At 39.9% G+C, this 18,193-nt stretch overlaps 1 pseudogene; it reads left to right on the top strand.

Moving 5' to 3' along the window:
- Nucleotides 1-1,261: 1,261 nt before the first annotated feature.
- On the top strand, nucleotides 1,262-1,832 carry LOC116086303 (annotated as a pseudogene).
- Nucleotides 1,833-18,193: the final 16,361 nt, after the last annotated feature.

Below are 18,193 nucleotides of genomic sequence, written 5' to 3' on the forward strand. Positions count from 1 at the left end.
AGCCTCCAACAGAATTTGGAACTAGACCTAGAAAGAGAAGTGTGTTGCAGTCAATGAAGACGAAAGGAGTTGGAGATCTGAAGCGCATTTTGAGATCAGACATAGAGATGCAGAGTTTGTGGTGTGCCCAGCTGGCTTTTGGCCGTGCTTTGGTCCATCCTCGCTATGTTCCCTTTCCTCCCTTTGGGCATGGTCATGTGTATTCTGTGTGTTCATTGTATACTGGAAGTATGTGATCTGCTTTTTAATTTTGATTTTACAGGGGTTACAGTTAATAGATTGATTGAGTTTCAGAAGTGGCTTTGGACTTTTAAATAGTTGAAACTGTGATAGACTATGGGGACTTTGGAGTTGGACTGAATGCATTTTGCATGATGATATGACTATAAGCCTATGGGGTCCAGGGAATGGAATATGGTGCTTTGAAGATGGCCTCCATAGGCTCATAGATTTGAACACTTGGTCCCTGACTAAGACACATGGGTATATATATAAACAAAATTATATTCATGTAGACACACATAAATATATACATGTATACACATAAATCTACACATGCACACAAATAAATAAACATTATGAACATACTCATAAGCATTCACATGTATATACACAAACATAAATATACACAAGTATACATAAATAAATATACACATTTTAACACATACCAATACACACACATAATATACACATGTACACCCCCACAGAAACATACACAAGTTCCCAAATATATAATATATAAGTGTACACACAACATTTAAACATATACCTGTACAACAAATAATTATACAGATGAATGCACATATACACATACACATGCACACATATAAACAAATATTCTTGTGTATTCATAAATATACATATACACAAATATATAAGCATTCACATGTATATATACAAACATAAATATACACATGTGCACACAATAAACATAATGCATATCTTTGCCAAAAACCAGGTTTGTATATGTGTTTGGATATATGTCTGGATCGCCTATTAGACTGCTGTGGTAGTTCAAGTAGGAATATCCCCTGCATTAGTCAGGGTTCTCTAGAGAAACAGAACTTGTAAAATAAATCTCTGTCTAAATATATATTGAAGGAGATTTATAAGAATGACTTAAAGGCTTAAAGAATGACTTAAAGTCCAACTAATCCAAAAATGTCAGGCTATGAACTGGCTTGGGTGGGTCAGGGTACCTGCGCAGGACCAAGCAGGAACTGTCAAGCAGCGGCTGTGGAAGTGTGGGGTGGCAGCCGACATGTTCCAGGGCGAGGACCAAGCTAGAGAGGCCAGCTCCAGATCCATGAAGCACCTGGGAGGAGAATCGACCGATCTTTTTGGAAGTCCAGAAGAAGGTATTCCTTCGAGCAAGCCTAATAGGATGGCATCTAATACTTTTGGACCAACTGAAGAACCTAAAAACATACCCAAGAGAACAAATCCTCCAGGAGGTAAAGGAAGTGGGATCTTTGACGAATCAACTCCTGTGCAAACTCGACAACGTTTGAATCCACCCGGTGGGAAGACCAGTGACATATTTGGGTCCCCAGTCACTGCCACTGCTCCTCTGGCACACCCAAACAAGCCCAAGGATCACGTTTTGCTGTGTGAAGGTGAAGACTCTTAAGTCTGACCTGAAAGTTGCAACTAATTCCACACCCAGAGGAGAGCAGGGCGAGAAAGGAAGCTCAAAAGAAGTAGAACATGCCAAGATACCGGAGCCAGCACCTACAATTGACAGTCACGAGCCCAAACTCGGGCCTCGACCTCGCTCCCACAACAAAGTCCTGAAGCCACCAGGAGGCAAATCCAGCATCTCCTTCTATTGAGAAGAAGATGCTGTGCCTGTAACTAGATCAGACAGAGATAGAGTGTTGAATGTTAGTGTTTCCTTTAACTCAAATGAGTTGGGGTGGGAGAGGGTTTGTCATGCGTGTGCGGTTGGCTGCTCATAGGCCTTGTCATTGGAAGAGCTGCGCAGAGGACTGTGCCTTCAAGACTGCCAAGGCATACATTGTGGGGACAGACTGGGATGGTCTGGTTCCTCCTCTCTAATTGCTCTCTGTGAAACACCTGTAAAGTTGTGAGGAAGGCAGAGGAGCTGGGTCTCGTTAACAGAAGGATCGCCAGAGTCTGTCTCATCCTTGTGTCAACAGTCTGCTGGCAGATGGGCATCTAAGTATGCTGTGGTTGAAAAAGAACCCACACTACCATCACGGTGGGATGGAGGAGACACACAAACAGAAACTCTTAAAGACAAAATGGAGTCTACATTAAGCCTTTCAGGAAATAAATGCCTACCACTAAATGCTTCCCCCTCTGAGATACCTCAGAACTCTAAGGTCCCCTCCCCCCATTATTTCATTCTGTAGTATTGGAACATGATTGTTCTTTTTGGTAGCAGTCAACAGGAAAGCAAGCTGTTATTTTCAGTCCTGTCCTGGGTGGAAATTTTTTTTTTTTATACACTGATCTTCTGAGTTGTCCCATACCTGCACCTAAAACCCTAGCCAGGTCTGAGGTAGCATCCTGTCTTCCTCTACAGTTGGCTTGGTTCCTGACATGCCAGGTTTGCATGAGAATTGTCCTTTTGTTTGTCTCATCAGCCTTAAACATAGGCTTTAGTTCCACACCTGTGAGGGGTTCTCCCCATTCACGGTTCTTCCTATACGTAAGGTCCCTGGCCTCTGCAGGGCCATCTATGTCCAGGTATATTCCTGGGTGGATCCCTGTTCTCCTGTCTTGCTTTATTCCTGTAGTTGGGAGGAGAGCCTGCTGAAGGACATTGGGTTGGCTTCTTTACCAATGTATGGAAAGGGGTTGTTAGTGTCAGCTTCTTAGAAATACCTGTGCATTGCTTCAATGCTTAAGAAAGTGCTACTGTGTACACCAAAGCACGAGAGCTGCCCGAGCTGCCTCTAGAAAGCTTTAGACTTCTTGACCTTGCTCATAAAAAGTGCTCCTTAGGCCAGAACACTAAGTGTTTTGGCAGTAAGGTCACAACTGTCATTTGACAGCAGAGGCACTGGGCTCTACAGTCATGTCACTTCATCTGTCAGCCAGATGTCCTTCCTGTTCAGCCCTTGAGGGGTTCCTTGAGGTGTCCTTTGTTCCCCTCTGGTGTGCACCTGTGAAAAGGGCTTCTAAGTAGTGCTACTCTTGCTTCTAGTGCCTAGAGAGTGCTTCATAGCAGGTGCCAGAAATACCCTCAGGACATTTTGGAAAAGTGGCAATCCTGCACTCACACACAGACCTACAAGTGTCTGCAGAAGCCACCTGCTGAGCTCTGCTTCCTACCAGGTCTGTTGAGGGGTCTGACCATGGCTTTGTCAACCAAAGAGTTTCCCTCTTAAGCTGCCCTGTATCCTGAACCTAAGTAACATGTCTTACATGAACGTAATTCTGTAACAACTCAAATGGTTTGTGGTTCAGTCATCATGAGGATGTCTTTTGGAATTCAGAGCATTTTCTTCCATTTAAGAAAATGTCATAAATGATGTTTGCTTTACTTAGCCCAGACAATAACTTCTTTAGATTATAAGGAAATAATGCAATGATAGAAATAAGCCTTTTATAATTGTTCTCTTAAGTAGAAAATCATTTGTGAGTTCCAAATTGGATTGTCACGAGAAATCTAGCGTCATCACTATGCTGATTTCTGCTGTTAGCCCAATAAGAGAAAAGCTTCAAGCTCCACCTGCTAGCCTGGATGGCTGGAAGGATATGGGGACCTGCAACTGTGACCCACAGCAGTGGCTGCCTTATTCATCTCCCCATCCTTCTATCTCTTCTGCTGCAGCTGGGCTCAGGGTATAAATCTGTAAATTAGTGCCCAGCTAAATACAGTGAAATACAATTATCACCTACATTAAGCCTTAAAACTTTTTTTTTAAGCCTACAAGCTAAGAAAGGAGCAACAGTGTTAGGAGGAGTGATTGTTCTAGATTACCATTGGAGAAGTAGGGTTGCTTCTACACAATGGAGGAAGAAAGATTATATCTGGAGTCCTTCAGGGCATGACTTGGTGTTCCCATGTCCTGTGATTAAAGTTAATGGGAAACTACAATAGCTTAATCCAGGCAGAATGACAAAGGGCACAGACTCACAGGAAGAAGGCTATAGGTCACTCCTACAGGAAAAAGAAGAATTTTAAAAGCAGTAAGGGAAAACGGCAAGTAACCTATAAAGGCAGGCCTATCAGAATTACACCAGACATCTCAACAAAGAAAAAAACCAGAAGATTCTGGACAAGTGTTATCCAGGCCCTAAGTGAAACAAATGCCAGCCCAGGATACTATAACCAGCAAACCTCTTAATCATCATAGATGGAGAAACTAAGATATTCCATGACAAAACCAAATTTAAACAATATCTTTCTGCTAATCCATCCCTACAAGATACTGGAACAAAATCTCCAATACAAAGAGGGAAACTACACCCAAGAAAAACACAAGAAATTAAACATTTCACAACAAAACCAAACGAAGAGAATTATACACACATAACACCACCTCCAGCAACAAAAATAACAGAAACTAACAATCATTTGTCTTTAATGTCTCTCAACATCAATAGAGTGAATTCTCCAATAAGAAGACACAGGCTGCTGGGCAATGGTGGCGCACACCTTTAATCCCAGCACTTGGGAGGCAGAGGCAGGCAGATTTCTGAATTCAAGGCCAGCCTGGTCTATAGAGTGATCCAGGACAGCCAGGGCTACACAGAGAAACCCTGTCTGGAAAAACCAAAAAAAAAAACAAAAAAACAAAAACACCAGGCTAACAGACTGGATACATAGATCTAGCATTTTGCTGCATACAAGAAACACACCTCAGTGACAAAGACACACACTACTTCAGGGTAAAAGGCTGGAAAAAAGCTTTCCAAGCAAATGGTCCCAAGGAACAAGCTGGAGTTGCCATTCGAATATCCAGTAAAATAGATGTTCAACCAAAAGTTATCAAACAAGATCATTTCATATTCATCAAAGGAAAATTCCACCAAAAGAAAGTCTCAGTTCTGAACATCTATGTCCCAAATGCAAGGGAACCCACATCTATAAAAGAAACATTACTAAAGCTCAAAACACACATTGAACCTTATGCAATAATAGTGGGGGACTTCACAACCCCACTCTCACCAGTGGACAGGTCATTGAAACAGAAACTAAACAGAGATACAGTGAAATTAATAAAGGTTATGAACCAAATGGACTTAACAAATATATACAGAACATTTCACCCTAAAACAAAACACCTTCTTCTCAACACCTCATGGTACCTTCTCCAACACTGACCATCTAACCTGACATAAAACAAGCCTTAACAGATACAAGAAGATTGAAATAATCCCATGCATTCTATCAGATTACCACAGATTAAAGCTAGACTTCAATAACAACAAAAACAACAGAAAACTCATATACCCATGGATACTGAACAACTCTCTACTCAATGATAACTTGGTCAGGGAAGAAAGAAAGAAAGAAATTTAAAAGTGCCTGAAATTCAATGAAAATGATGACACAGCATACCCAACTGTATGGGACACAATGAAAGCAGTGCTAAGAGGAAAATTCATAGCAGTAAGTGCCCTCATAAAGAATTTAGAGAAATCCTACACTAGCAATGTAACAGCACACCTGAAAACCCTAGAACAACAACAACAAAAACTAAAAAGAGTAGATGGCAGGAAATAGTCAAACTCATGGCTGAAATCAACCAAATAGAAACAAAGAGAAAGATACACAGACTCAACAAAACCAAAAGCTGTTTTTTTTTTTTTTTGAGAAAATCAACAAGATAGAGACAGTATCCAAATTAACAAAATCAGTAATGAAAAGGGAGAGATAACAACAGAATCTGAGGAAATTCAAGAAAATCATCAGAATCTACTACAAATGTCTATACTCTACAAAACTGTGAAATCTAGATGAAATGGATGGCGCAGATCTTCCTCTAAAGAGCCACATCTAACTTCCTGCCAGGAGGCCTCATTGCTTTCCCAGACATAGTTTCCACCAAGCCAAGCCAAGGACTCTCATCTGGTGGGACCCAGCCAAAGCACTCTCCTCTCTGTCCTTTTCCCTTCAGCAGGCCACACTCTGTTCTCAGCTCTTCTGAGATAGCCATCTGCAGTGTCCTAGAGCTAGAACCTGCTGTCCTCAGCTTCCATGCAGGCCCAGGACCTCCAAGCCCACCTCTTCAGTGACATTCATCCACGCCTGTGGAGTCTAACTCCAGCAGTTCTGAGGGGACCTCAGACTGTGCCTCCCCAACCCCAGAGCGGGGTCATATGGCTTCTCACAGACCAATGCCTGCCTGGTGGAGGCCGTGGGGTGCACATAGTGAAACTTCCTGCATCCGCCTCACCTAGCAGAGACCCAAGTGGACACAGGACCCCATTTTTAACATACAACCCAGGGCTAGATGGTTTTAGTGCAGAATTCTACCAGACCTTCAAGAGCTAATACCAATACTCTTCAAACTACTCCACAAAATAGAAACAGAAGAAACATTACCTAATTCATTTTAATGAAGCCACAGTTACTCTGATACCTAAACCACACAAAGACACAACAAAGAAAGAGAACTTCAGACCTATCTCTCTTATAAATATTGATACAAAAATACTCAATGATATTCTCACAAACTGAATCCAAAAGCACATCAGGGATGCATGGATGGTTCAATATATGAAAATACATAGATGTAATACACTATATTAACAAACTCAAGGGAAAAAGCCACAAGGTCATCTCATTAGATGCTGAAAAGGCCTTTGACAAAATACAATACCCCTTTATGTTAAAAGTCTTAGAAAGATCAGGAATTTATGGCACATACCTAAACATATAAAATCAGTATATAGCAAACCAAAAGCCAATATTGAATTAAACGGAGAGATACTTGAAGCAATCCCCCTAAAATCCAGGACAAGGTTGCTCACTCTCTCCCTATCCAATATAGTACTCAAGGTCCTAGCCAGAGCAATTAGACAACAAAAGGAGATCAAGGTGATACAAACTGGAAAGGAAGAAGTCAAAGTATCACTATTTGCAGATGATATGATAGTATACATAAGTGACCTCCAAAATTCCACCAGAGAGCTCCTAAACCTGATAAACAACTTCAGCAAAGTGGCTGGATATAAAATTAACTCAAACAAATCAGTAGCCTTCCTTTACATAAATGATAAACAGGCTGAGAAAGAAATTAGGGAAACAGTACCCTTCACAACAGTCATAAATAGTATAAAATATCTTGCTGTAACTCCTTTTTTAAAATAGATTTATTTTATCTATTATATGTAAGTATACCAGCTGTCTTCAGACACCAGAAGAGGGCATCAAGGTCTCATTACAGATGGTTCTGAGCCACCATTTGGTTGCTAGGATTTGAACTCAGGACCTTCAGAAGAGCAGTCAGTGCTCTTACTGCTTGAGCCATCTCTCCAGCCCTTAGTGTAACTCTTAACAAGCAAGGAAAAGATTTGTATGACAAGAACTTCAAGTCTCTCAAGAAAGAAATTGAAGAAGACCTCAGAAAATGGAGAGATCTCCCATGCTCATGGATTGGCAGGATTAACATAGTAAAAATGGCCATCTTACTAAAAGCAATATACAGAGTCAATAGAATCTCCATCAAAATCCCAACACAATTCTTCACAGATGTGTAAAGAACAATTCTCAATTTCATATGGAAAAACAAAAACAAAGACAGGATAACCAAAACAATTCTCAACAATAAAATAACTTCCAGGGAAATCACCACCCCTGACCTCAAGCTGTACTACAAATTAATAATGATAAAAACCACATGATATTGTTAAAGAAACAGACAGGTCAATCAATGGAATAGAATTGAAGAGCCAGATATAAACCCACACACCTATGGACACTTGATCTTTGACAAAGAAGCCAAAAACATACTGTGGGATAAAAGAAAGCATCTTCAATAAATGGTGCTGGTCTAACTGGCTGTCTGTATGTAGGACAATGGAAATAGATCCATATTTATCACTGTGCGCAAAGCTCAAGTCTAAGTGGGTCAAGTACCTCTACATAAAACCAAATACACTGATTCTAATAGAAGAGAAAGTGGGATGGGGAAGTGGGGAATTTCCTGAATAGAACACCAATGGCTCAGGCTCTAAGATCAACAATCGATAAGTGGGACCCCAGGAAATTGAAAAGCTTGTGTAAGGCAAAGGACATAGTCAGTAGGACAAATCAGCAACCTAAGGATTGGGAAAAAAACTTCACATAACCCTATATCTGATAGAGGGCTAATATCCAAAATATATAGAGAACTTTGGAAGTTAGTCCCTAAAAAAACAAATAACCTAATTTAAAAATGGGGTACAGAGCTAAACAGAGAATTTACAATAGAAGCACTTAAATGGCTGAGAAGCACTTAAAGAAATGTTCAAAGTCCTTAATCTTTAAAGATGGAAATTAAAATGACCCTGAGATGTCACCTCACACCAGTCAGAATAGCTAAGATCAAAAACTCAAGTGACAGCACATGCTGGAGAGGATGTGGAGAAAGAGAAACACTCCTCCATTGCTGGTGAGATTGCACACTGGTACAACCACTCTGGAAATCAATCTGGCGGCTCCTCAGAAAATTGGAAATACACCTACCTGAAGACCTAGCTCTACCACTCTTGGGCACATACCCAAAAGATGCCCCACCGTACCACAAGGACACATGTTCCATTATGTTCATAGCAACCTTATATGTAATCTAGCCAGAAGCTGGAAACAACCCAGATGTCCCTCAACTGAAGAATGGATACAGAAAATGTGGTTCATTTACACAATGGAATACTATTCACCTATTAAAAACAAGGACATCATGGATTTTGCAGCAAATGAATGGAACTAGAAAATATCATCCTGAGTGAGGTAACTCAGACAGAAAAGGACATACATGATATGTACATAGTATGATTATTGGATATTATTCAAAAAGTACAGAATATCTAAGACACAACCCACAGACTGTAATAAGTCTAACAAGTAGAAAGACTCAATTCCCCTTAGAAGGGGGAAGGAAATAATAACGGGAGGCAGAGGGAGGCAGGGATCTGGGTAGGGGAAGGGAGGAGGATGGGGAACAGGTTCAGGTGTGGGGGTTGGGGGAACACAAGAAGCCCAGAGGGTCAAGAGAATGAATGGAGATAAGCAGCATTGGAAATGGGGTAGGAGGGGCCACCCACTAGAAAATACCAGAGACCCAGAAGGTGAGAGCTCTAAGGATTCAATGGGGGTGACCTTAGCCAGAATACCCAACATTGGGGAGAGGGAACTCAAAGAACCCACTTCCAGTAGATAGACAGGGCGTCAAGTGGAGAGACAGGGTTACTAAACCACAGTCAAAATTTCTGACCCAGAACTATTCTTGTCTAAAAGAACTGCAGGGATAAAAATGGAGAAGAGACTGAAGGAAAGGTGATCCAGTTATCGGCTTAACTTGGGATCCATCTCATGGGCCAGCACCAAGGCCTGATGCTGGCTTTCTGCAAGAGAATTGAACCCAGTCCAGCCCAGTCTCTCTGGGGCTGAGCAGGATGGTGAGTGTCGCAGCTCAGATTTCCTGCCTTCTGGAGAATAACCACCCTGAGCCGGAGTCTGTCAAAGCAGGAACTCATTTAATTGTATCAATCTTTTGTTTATAAAGGGCTGAGAGAGGAGGTGGGGTTTTTTATCTGAGGTGAGATGACATAGGGAAAGGGGAAAGGTGATGAAGGGTATGGGGTGACTGACAGAGCCAACAAAGTTACTCTACATCAGCAGTAGCTAGGCAAAGGCAGGCTTAAGTAGGTTGTGCTGAGCCACTCCAGTATGGAAGTTTCAAAACTCAAAGCCAGGCTCAGGTTTGTCCTCAAGGCCCAAACCAGGGCCAAAATGGGGCCCAACACTATTACTGATGCTATGATGTGCTTACAGACAGGAGCCTGGCATGGCTATCTTCTGAGAGGCTCTGCCAGCAACTGAGTAAGACAGAGCACATGCTTACATCCAACCATTTAACTGAACTCAGGGACTCCTATAGTTGAATTAGGGGAAGGTCTGAAGAAACTGAAGGGGAGAGCAACATCGTAGGAAGAACAGCAGTCTCAACTAACCCAGACCCCAGGGAGCTCCCTGAGACTGAGCCACCAACCAGGAGCACACGAGGGCCAGTCCGAGGCCCCTGGCACAAATATAGCAGATGTCTGCCTGGTCAGGCCTTAGTGGGAGAAGACACACCTAAATCCTCAAGACTTGAGGTCCCAGGGAAGGGCAAGTTCTAGGGGAGGGGCACCCTCTTGGAGGCAAGGGGGAGGAGGAATGGGAAGAGGAACTTTGAGGGAGAGTGGGGGGAATAACAACAGGAATGTATATAAATAAAATAGTAACAATTGGGGAAAAAAGTTTTTAATTATATAAGTCTTTCACTGTTTTAGTTAGAATTATCCCAAGATATTTTTTGATTCCTGGTGGAATTTTTTGGGTCTTTGATATATAAAAGCATATGGTTTGCAAATAAAGATACTTTGACTTTTTCCTTTCCTGTTTATCTTCCCTTGATCTCCTTCAGTTGTCTTATTGTTCTTGATCAGACTTCAAGCACTGTATTAGATAGGTGTGGAGAATGAACATGTTTCTCTCAGCCCTCACTTTAGTGGAATTACTTGGGGTCTCTCTCCATTTGTTGTTGATTTGGGCTATGGGATTACTGTACTCTTTTATTGTATTGATGTATGTCCCTCATATCCCTAGTCTCGCCATGATTTTTATCAAGAAGAGTTGTATGTTTGTCAAAGACTTTTTTTTGCATCTAATGAGATGATCATATAGTTTTGTTTTTCAGTCTGTCATATGCCTTGTCTTTCAGGTAATGTTTACTCTTTTACATATGTTGAACTATCCCTTCCATCTCTGAAATGAAGTTAACTTGATCATGATAGATGACTATTTTGATGTACTCTTGGATTTCAGAATTTGAGTATTTTGTTGGGAATTTTGAATATTGTTTATAAAGGATACTAGTCTATAATTTTTTAAATTTCTGGGTCTTTGCATGGCTTTGGTATCAGAGTAATGATAGCTTGGTAAAAATTAGGATATGTTTATTGTTCTAGATAATGGTTTCCATTTTACATATTAATTTGAGTAATATTGATGTTAACTCTTCTTTGAAGCTCTGGGAGAATTCTGCACAGAATCCATCTTGCTGTGGGGGGTTTATGTTGTTGTTTTGTTTTGTTTTGCTTTGTTGTTGTTTAAAAGATTTTAATTACTGCTTCTATTTCATGAGGGATTATGGGTCTATTTAAACTGTTCATCTGATCTTGATTAACTTTTGTAGGTTGTATAGATTAAGAAATTCATTCTTAGTCGGGCAGTGGTGGCACATGCCTTTAATCCCAGCACTTGGGAGGCAGAGGCAGGCAGATTTCTGAGTTCAAGGCCAGCCTGATCTACAGAGTGAGCTCCAGGACAGCCAGAGCTATACAGAGAAACCTTGTCTCAAAAAACCAGAAAAAAAAATAGAAAGAAAGAAAGAAAGAAAGAAATTCATTCTTGGGGCTGGTGAGAGGGCTCAGCGGGTAAGAGCACCAACCGCTCTTCCAAAGGTCCTGATTTCAAATCCCAGCAATCACATGGTGGCTCACAACCACCTGTAATGAGATCTGATGCCCTCTTCTGGTGCTGTCTGAAGACAGCTACAGTGTCCTTATTGTACTTAGTGTATTGGGCCTGAGCAAGCAGGGATTGCGCAAGCAGGGTCTACTGGAGAGAGCTGGGTCTACCAGAGCTAGCAGAGGTCCTAAAAAAGTCAATTCCCAACAACCGGATGAAGGCTCACAACTATCTGTACAGCTACAGTATGTACTCATATACATAAAATAAAAAATCTTTTTTTTTTTTTTAAAGAAATTCATCTTTTTTTTTTTTAGGTTTTCCAACTTTATGGAATACAGATTTTTAAATGATGTCCTTTTGAATCTCTGGATTTCTTCAGCATATCTATGTCACCCCTTTCATCTCTAATTGTATTAATTTAGATTTTCTCTTACTATGCTTTAGTTAGTTTGCCTAAGAGTCAGTACATTTTACTGATTTCTTGGGGAACAAACTCTTTCTTTAACTGCTCTGTCTTAATTGTTTTTCATGGTGGTGTTATTTTTCTTTTTTTATTTCACTGATTTGAACCCTGAGTTCGATTACTCCCTGTTTTCTATTCTTTTTTGGATTTTACTTTTTCTTGTTGTTTTAGAGATTTTAGGTGTGGCTAATCTGAGTTCTCTCAAATATTTTGATGTAGGAACTTAATCATATGAATTGCCTCTTAGAACTGTCTTCATGTGTCTCTTAAGTTAGGTGTGTTGTATTTTCATTTTCATTCAGATCTAAAAAGGTTTGAATTTCCTTCTTGATTTCCATGTTGACTCATTTTTCATTCGGTAGTGAGTTTGTAAGCTTTCTGTTGTTGGTGATATCTAGCTTTAATCCATGCTCAGACAGGATGCAGTATGTTGTTTCAATTTTCTAGTATCTGTTGAAATTTTTCTTTGATGTGTTCAATTTTGGAGACATTTCCATGACCTTCTGAGAAGAAAGTGTATCCTTTTGTGTATGTGTGAAATGTTTTGTAGATGTCTACTAGATTCATTTGATCTATGACATTATTTATCTACAGCCTTTCTGTTTATTTTTGTCTGGATGACCTGTCTATTGACAACAGTGGGCCATTGAAATCACCACTATCACTGTCTCACGATCAATAAGAGATTTTATATTAGTGTTTCTTTTATGAACTTGGTTGTCCTTTTATTTGGTACACAAATGTGTGGAATTGCAATATCCTCTGGGTGGATTCTTTCTTTGGCAAGTGCCCTTTCCTGTCCCCGGAATACTTTTGGTTTGAAGTTTATTTTGCCAGATATTTAAAATGGCTGCATCTGCTTGCTTCTTGGGTCCTTTTGCTTAGAATACCTTTCTTTCTCTATTCTTTTATCCCAAGGTGATGTCTATCTTTAATCTTGAGGTATATTTTGTGGATGCAGCAGGAAGACAGATCCTCTTTTCTAATCCAATCTATTACTCTGTATCTTTTTTACTGGGAAATTAGGACCATTAATACCAAGAATTATCAGTGAGTAGTATTTATTTATTCCTGTTATTTTGTTTTTGTAATATAGGTCCCCCCTTGATTTACTGCTCTAAGATTACTTACTCCTTTTGTCTTCTTGGGTATACATAACCTCTCCAGACTGAAGTTTCCCTTCTAGTGTCTCCCATGGATCTGGAGTGGTAGGCAGATATGCCTTAAGTTTAGTTCTCTCATGGCATGTTTTACTTTCTCTGTCTGTTGTGTTTGAAAGTTTTGCTGGGTATAATAATCTAGGCTGGCATCTGTGGTCTCTCAGAGGTTGTAAAACATCTGTCCTGGCCGTTCTGACTTTCAGAATTTTTGAGAAGTCAGGTGTTAGTCCCCCCTATAGCTTTTAGTATCCTTTCTTTTGTACGTTTAGTGTTTTGATTATTATGTTTCATAGAGAATTTCTTTTCTGGTCCTGTCTATTTGGTATTTTGTATGCTTCTTGTACCTCCTTTGGGATAGTTTTTTTCTATTTCTATTTCCATGAAAATTGAGACGGGGATTTTGCTAGAAATTACACTGAATCTGTAAATAGTTTTTTGTAGAATGATCCTTTCTGCAATGTTAATTTTATGAATCCATGATTATAGGATGTCTTTCCATTTTCTAGTGCCTTTCTTGATCTCTTTCTTTAGGGTTTATGCTTTTCATTATGGAGGATATTCCTTCATTGATTAGGTTTATTTCTAGATATTTTATTTTCTTTGAAGCTATTGTGAATGGGAATGTGTCCATGATCCCTTTCTTCATATGTTGATTGTATGTGTATAGAATTGCTATTGATTTGTACAATTTCATTCTATATCCTACCAGATTTCTGAAGTTTCTTACTGTTTCTAGTTTTCTGACAGAATTTGAGCTCTAGTGTATACTACTATCATGTCATCTGTAAATGGAGATAGTTTGACTTTTTTCTTTATTCATATTGGTAAGAGATTGTTTTTTATTTTGTTTTTTGTTTGTTTTTTTAAACAACCCATACTCTTTCAGTGGAAGTGTTTGCACTACTCAAGAAGAAATAGATTGAAATATGGCTCAGCTTTCACTTTTTATAATAGAATGAAATTCTGGGCCCATTCATGTTCAGTTTCCAATACTCCACTGAAAACAGAATAACAACTACAAAATAATCACTATAGTGAGTCTGCTATGAACATATAGATATAATCAGATATGAAAACAAACATTCTTTAAGTTTCCATCCTATTGTTACATAAAGGAACTCTGATGATATGTCCTACACTGAGTTATTACTCCAGGTATCAGTGGAAAGCAGAGTAAGACTAGTGGGTAGATAGAAAAAGTAAAAGAAGGGAAAGTAAATAGAAGAGGTAATCAATGGGGCAATATGGATAGATGAAGCATTTTGGCAGAATGTAGAACAACAATAGAAGGCAAAGATCCAAGAGATAACCTAAAAGAACTTTTGGAGGCCGAGACACAGATATGTCTTAGTTAGGATTTTATTGATGTAAAGGAATATCACAACCCTGGCATCTGTTATAAAGGAAGACATTTAATTGAGGCTAGCTTACAGTTTCAGAGATTTAGTCCATTATTGTGGTAGCCCCTAGCAGCTACATGAACTGGGTCTCTGGAAGAGAGGCAGGGGCCTGGGAAAATAGGGGAATCTGATGGCAAAAGAAATAATGAGATAGAGTCAAAGATCCTGATCAAGGTCCAACTTTACTTAGATAAATCGGCCTTTTATATGAAATGAAACTATTTCTGCTGTAAATCAGGAATCCACCCAGCCATTAGCATCCAGTTGCTAGCAGAAATTCTCCAGGCAATGGTACTCAGCAACTCAGCAGGTGGTGGCTGCTAGCAGGAACTTCAAAAGAGGCAGAGAAGTGGCAGAACAAAAGGGCTTCCTTTATCTCACCCTCGGTAGGCTAGCTGCTTTGTGGCAGAGCAAGGCTGGGGGAGATTACACATTATCATCATGGTGGGAAACATCTTTGGGGAAGACATGGCGGTAGAGAAAGAGCTGAGAGTTCTACATTTTGATCTGAAGGCAACAGAAAGAGGCTGCATCGTTTCCTTCACACTGGGTGTAGCTTGAGTACATCTAACCTCAAAGTTCTGCCTCCACAGTTACATACTTTTTCTAACAAGGCTGTACCTCCTAACAGTGCCACTCCCTATGGCCAAGTATTCAAGCACATGAGTTTATGGGGATATTCCTATTCAAACCACCAAAAGAGACAACACAAAACCAGGCTAGATTGTGTTCTTTGGGAAAACCTATCAACTTTTTAATGTGAGCACTTAGAGCTATGAACTTCCTTTATGGAGTTCCTTGGCTGTGTCAAAGTTCATTTTATTCAAGAGTTTAATTCCCTCTGAGTTCTTCAGTGAATCATTACTCATTCAAAAAAGTATTGTTCACTCTCTGTGCTGGTTAGATTAATGTTAGGTTGACACAAACTATAGTCATCTGAGAGAAGGAAACATTGATTGAGAGAATGCCTCAATAAATTCGGGCTGTAGGCCAGCCAGTAGGGATTTTTCTTAATTAGTGATTGATGGCAAGGCCCTTTGTGGGTAGATGCTATCCCTTGGCTCATGGGTTCTGTAAGAAAGCAGGTTGAGCAAGCCATGGGAAGCAAGCCAGTAAGCAGCACCCCATGGCCTCTGCATCAGCTCCTACCTCCAGGTTCTTTTCCTGTTTGAGTTTATGTCCTAGCTTCCTTCAGTGATGGACTACAATGTGAAAGTGTAAGCCCAATAAACCCTTTCACCCACAACTTGCTTTGTTTTGTGGTGTGGTTCATCACAGCAATTGTAACCCTAAAACAGTCTTCAAGTATTTGTGTTTCTCAGGTTAATCTTGCTAATGTAAGGTTGGAGAATTTTAGAATTAAGAAAAAAAGGAGCATTTAGTAGAAATGTATTGGTGAGAATGTATAATGTATAACCTTTACCTAAAAGGGCATGGAAAACCTCTGTAACGAGCCAAGAATGTAGACTAACCAGTTTCAGAAATCTGCTGGCCACAAAGGCCCCCCTAGTTAGGTCCAAGAACAAAAAGCAGGATATGAGCCATTTGGGTGGTTCTAGGGAATGGTCAGCCATAAAGTGAATAGCATTGACCAGACCACATTCTTGTGAATAATGAGTGTATAGGATGTTTTCCTTATGACCCTGACTCAATCAGGGGTTGGGTCCCTCTGAAATTTTCCACTGTTTTTTGTTATGTTCCCTTGGTAACCCCCTCACCACCCCCCTAGTTTGTGATTTTTTCCCTTTAAATACCCCTTACTCCTTGTAGTCTGAGTCGAACTCCACTGGCCTGATAGGCTACGTGTTCGACCCCAGATCTGGCCTGAATAAACCTCGTGTGATTGCAGCAAGATCAGTCTCTCGTGACTTATTGGGTGATCGTGTCATCCTGAGACTTGAGTGAGGGTCTCCCAAGCTCCGGGGGTCTTTCACTATGATTTCTAGTTTTATTCCACTATGTCTGAAGTGGAAATTTCTAGTTTCTTTAGAAAGTCAGTTATGTCAAATGATGTTTTGCAGGGACACACAAGTAAAAGCATGTCTTGCTAAAGCAGACACATAAAATAAAGTTTTCCTGAAGCAGACACAAGTGAATGGATGTTTTGCTATAGCAAACATGTGAAAGGACACATGATGAAGGAGTATAAATGTGACCCCATTTACAATTGCCTCAAAAATAATAAAATACTTGGAAAAACCTAACAGAGAAAGTGAAAGAATCCTATTATACAAACTTTAAAACACTGAAAAAGAAATTAAGGGAGACACTAGAAGATGGAAGTATGTTTGTGGATTAGAAGTATTGGTACTGTAAAGATGGTCACCTGACCAAAAGCAATTTACAGATTCAATACAATTCTTGTCAATATTCTAGAACCATTCTTCATAGAATCAGAGAAAAATCTATTATATATGAAATATATGAAAGGCTATATGTTGCCAAAAAAAAACCCCAAAACAAAAAAACAAAACAAAACAAAACAAAAAACTCCTGAGCAATAAGAATTCTTGAGGTGCTGGGCCATGGTGGTACATGTCTTTAATCCCAGCACTCAGGAGACAAAGGCAGGTAGATCCTTAAGTTTGAGACCAGTCTGGTCTACAAAGCAAGTCCTAGGACAGATAGGGCTACACAAAGTAACTGTGTCTCAACAAATAGTGCTGGGAAAACTGGACATCTACATTTAGAAAGATCCTTATCCCACACCTTGTACAAAAATCAGTTCAAATAAATAAAAGACTTTAGTGAAGCTCTGAGCCTGCTAGAGAAAAAAGAGGGGTACACTTCAAGATACAAGCATAGGTAAGGGCTCCACTCAGGATTAGGACAACAGTTGACAAATGAGACTTTGTTAAACCTTCCCTCCCCAAAATAAAACAGGCTATTACCATGGCTCTGGGTTTCCCACCAGAACTAAATGAAAAGACCCTATTGCCCAAGACCCAAATACTTTTGTAGTAGGATATAAAGAAATCAGTTGGTTAGCTTCCATGGTACCGAAGGTGAAAAGTCACCAGTGGTCTTAACTGGTTGTAAACCTATGAACTACAAGACCAACATGCCAAGCCAAGCACACTGTGCCCACTGTTGTAATAGTCATTGTTATTATGGAGGTAACCAGTCATGGTCCCATTGGATTTGTGGCCCTCTCTACAGAAGGAATTGATACCTTATAATAGTAGAAACGTACTCTTGTTGACATGATGTCAAAATGTAAATATTTATGTTTATATGTGTGTATTAATGTTGCTCTTAGTATTCATCAGAGAAGCATCTTTTTATAGTGAGCTCAAACTGAATATGGAGAATCAAAATAGGCCAGAATGCTGATAGTAAGTGATATTGGGTACTCAGTCCTAAGTTGGACAACAATAAATGCCAAGGACAGCATAGAAGAGGGGCCAGAAAAATGAAATAGCTGGAATATGGAGATTGGTGCTATAAAATGTTGTCTTTTATCCATGGTGTGACTACTGTACCAATTAGCTCACAATATCAGTAGCAACCTACACAAGACTAGGTCTATAAA

This window comes from Mastomys coucha, unplaced genomic scaffold (assembly GCF_008632895.1).
Source record: "Mastomys coucha isolate ucsf_1 unplaced genomic scaffold, UCSF_Mcou_1 pScaffold12, whole genome shotgun sequence".
In the NCBI taxonomy this organism is placed as follows: Eukaryota; Metazoa; Chordata; class Mammalia; order Rodentia; family Muridae; genus Mastomys; species Mastomys coucha.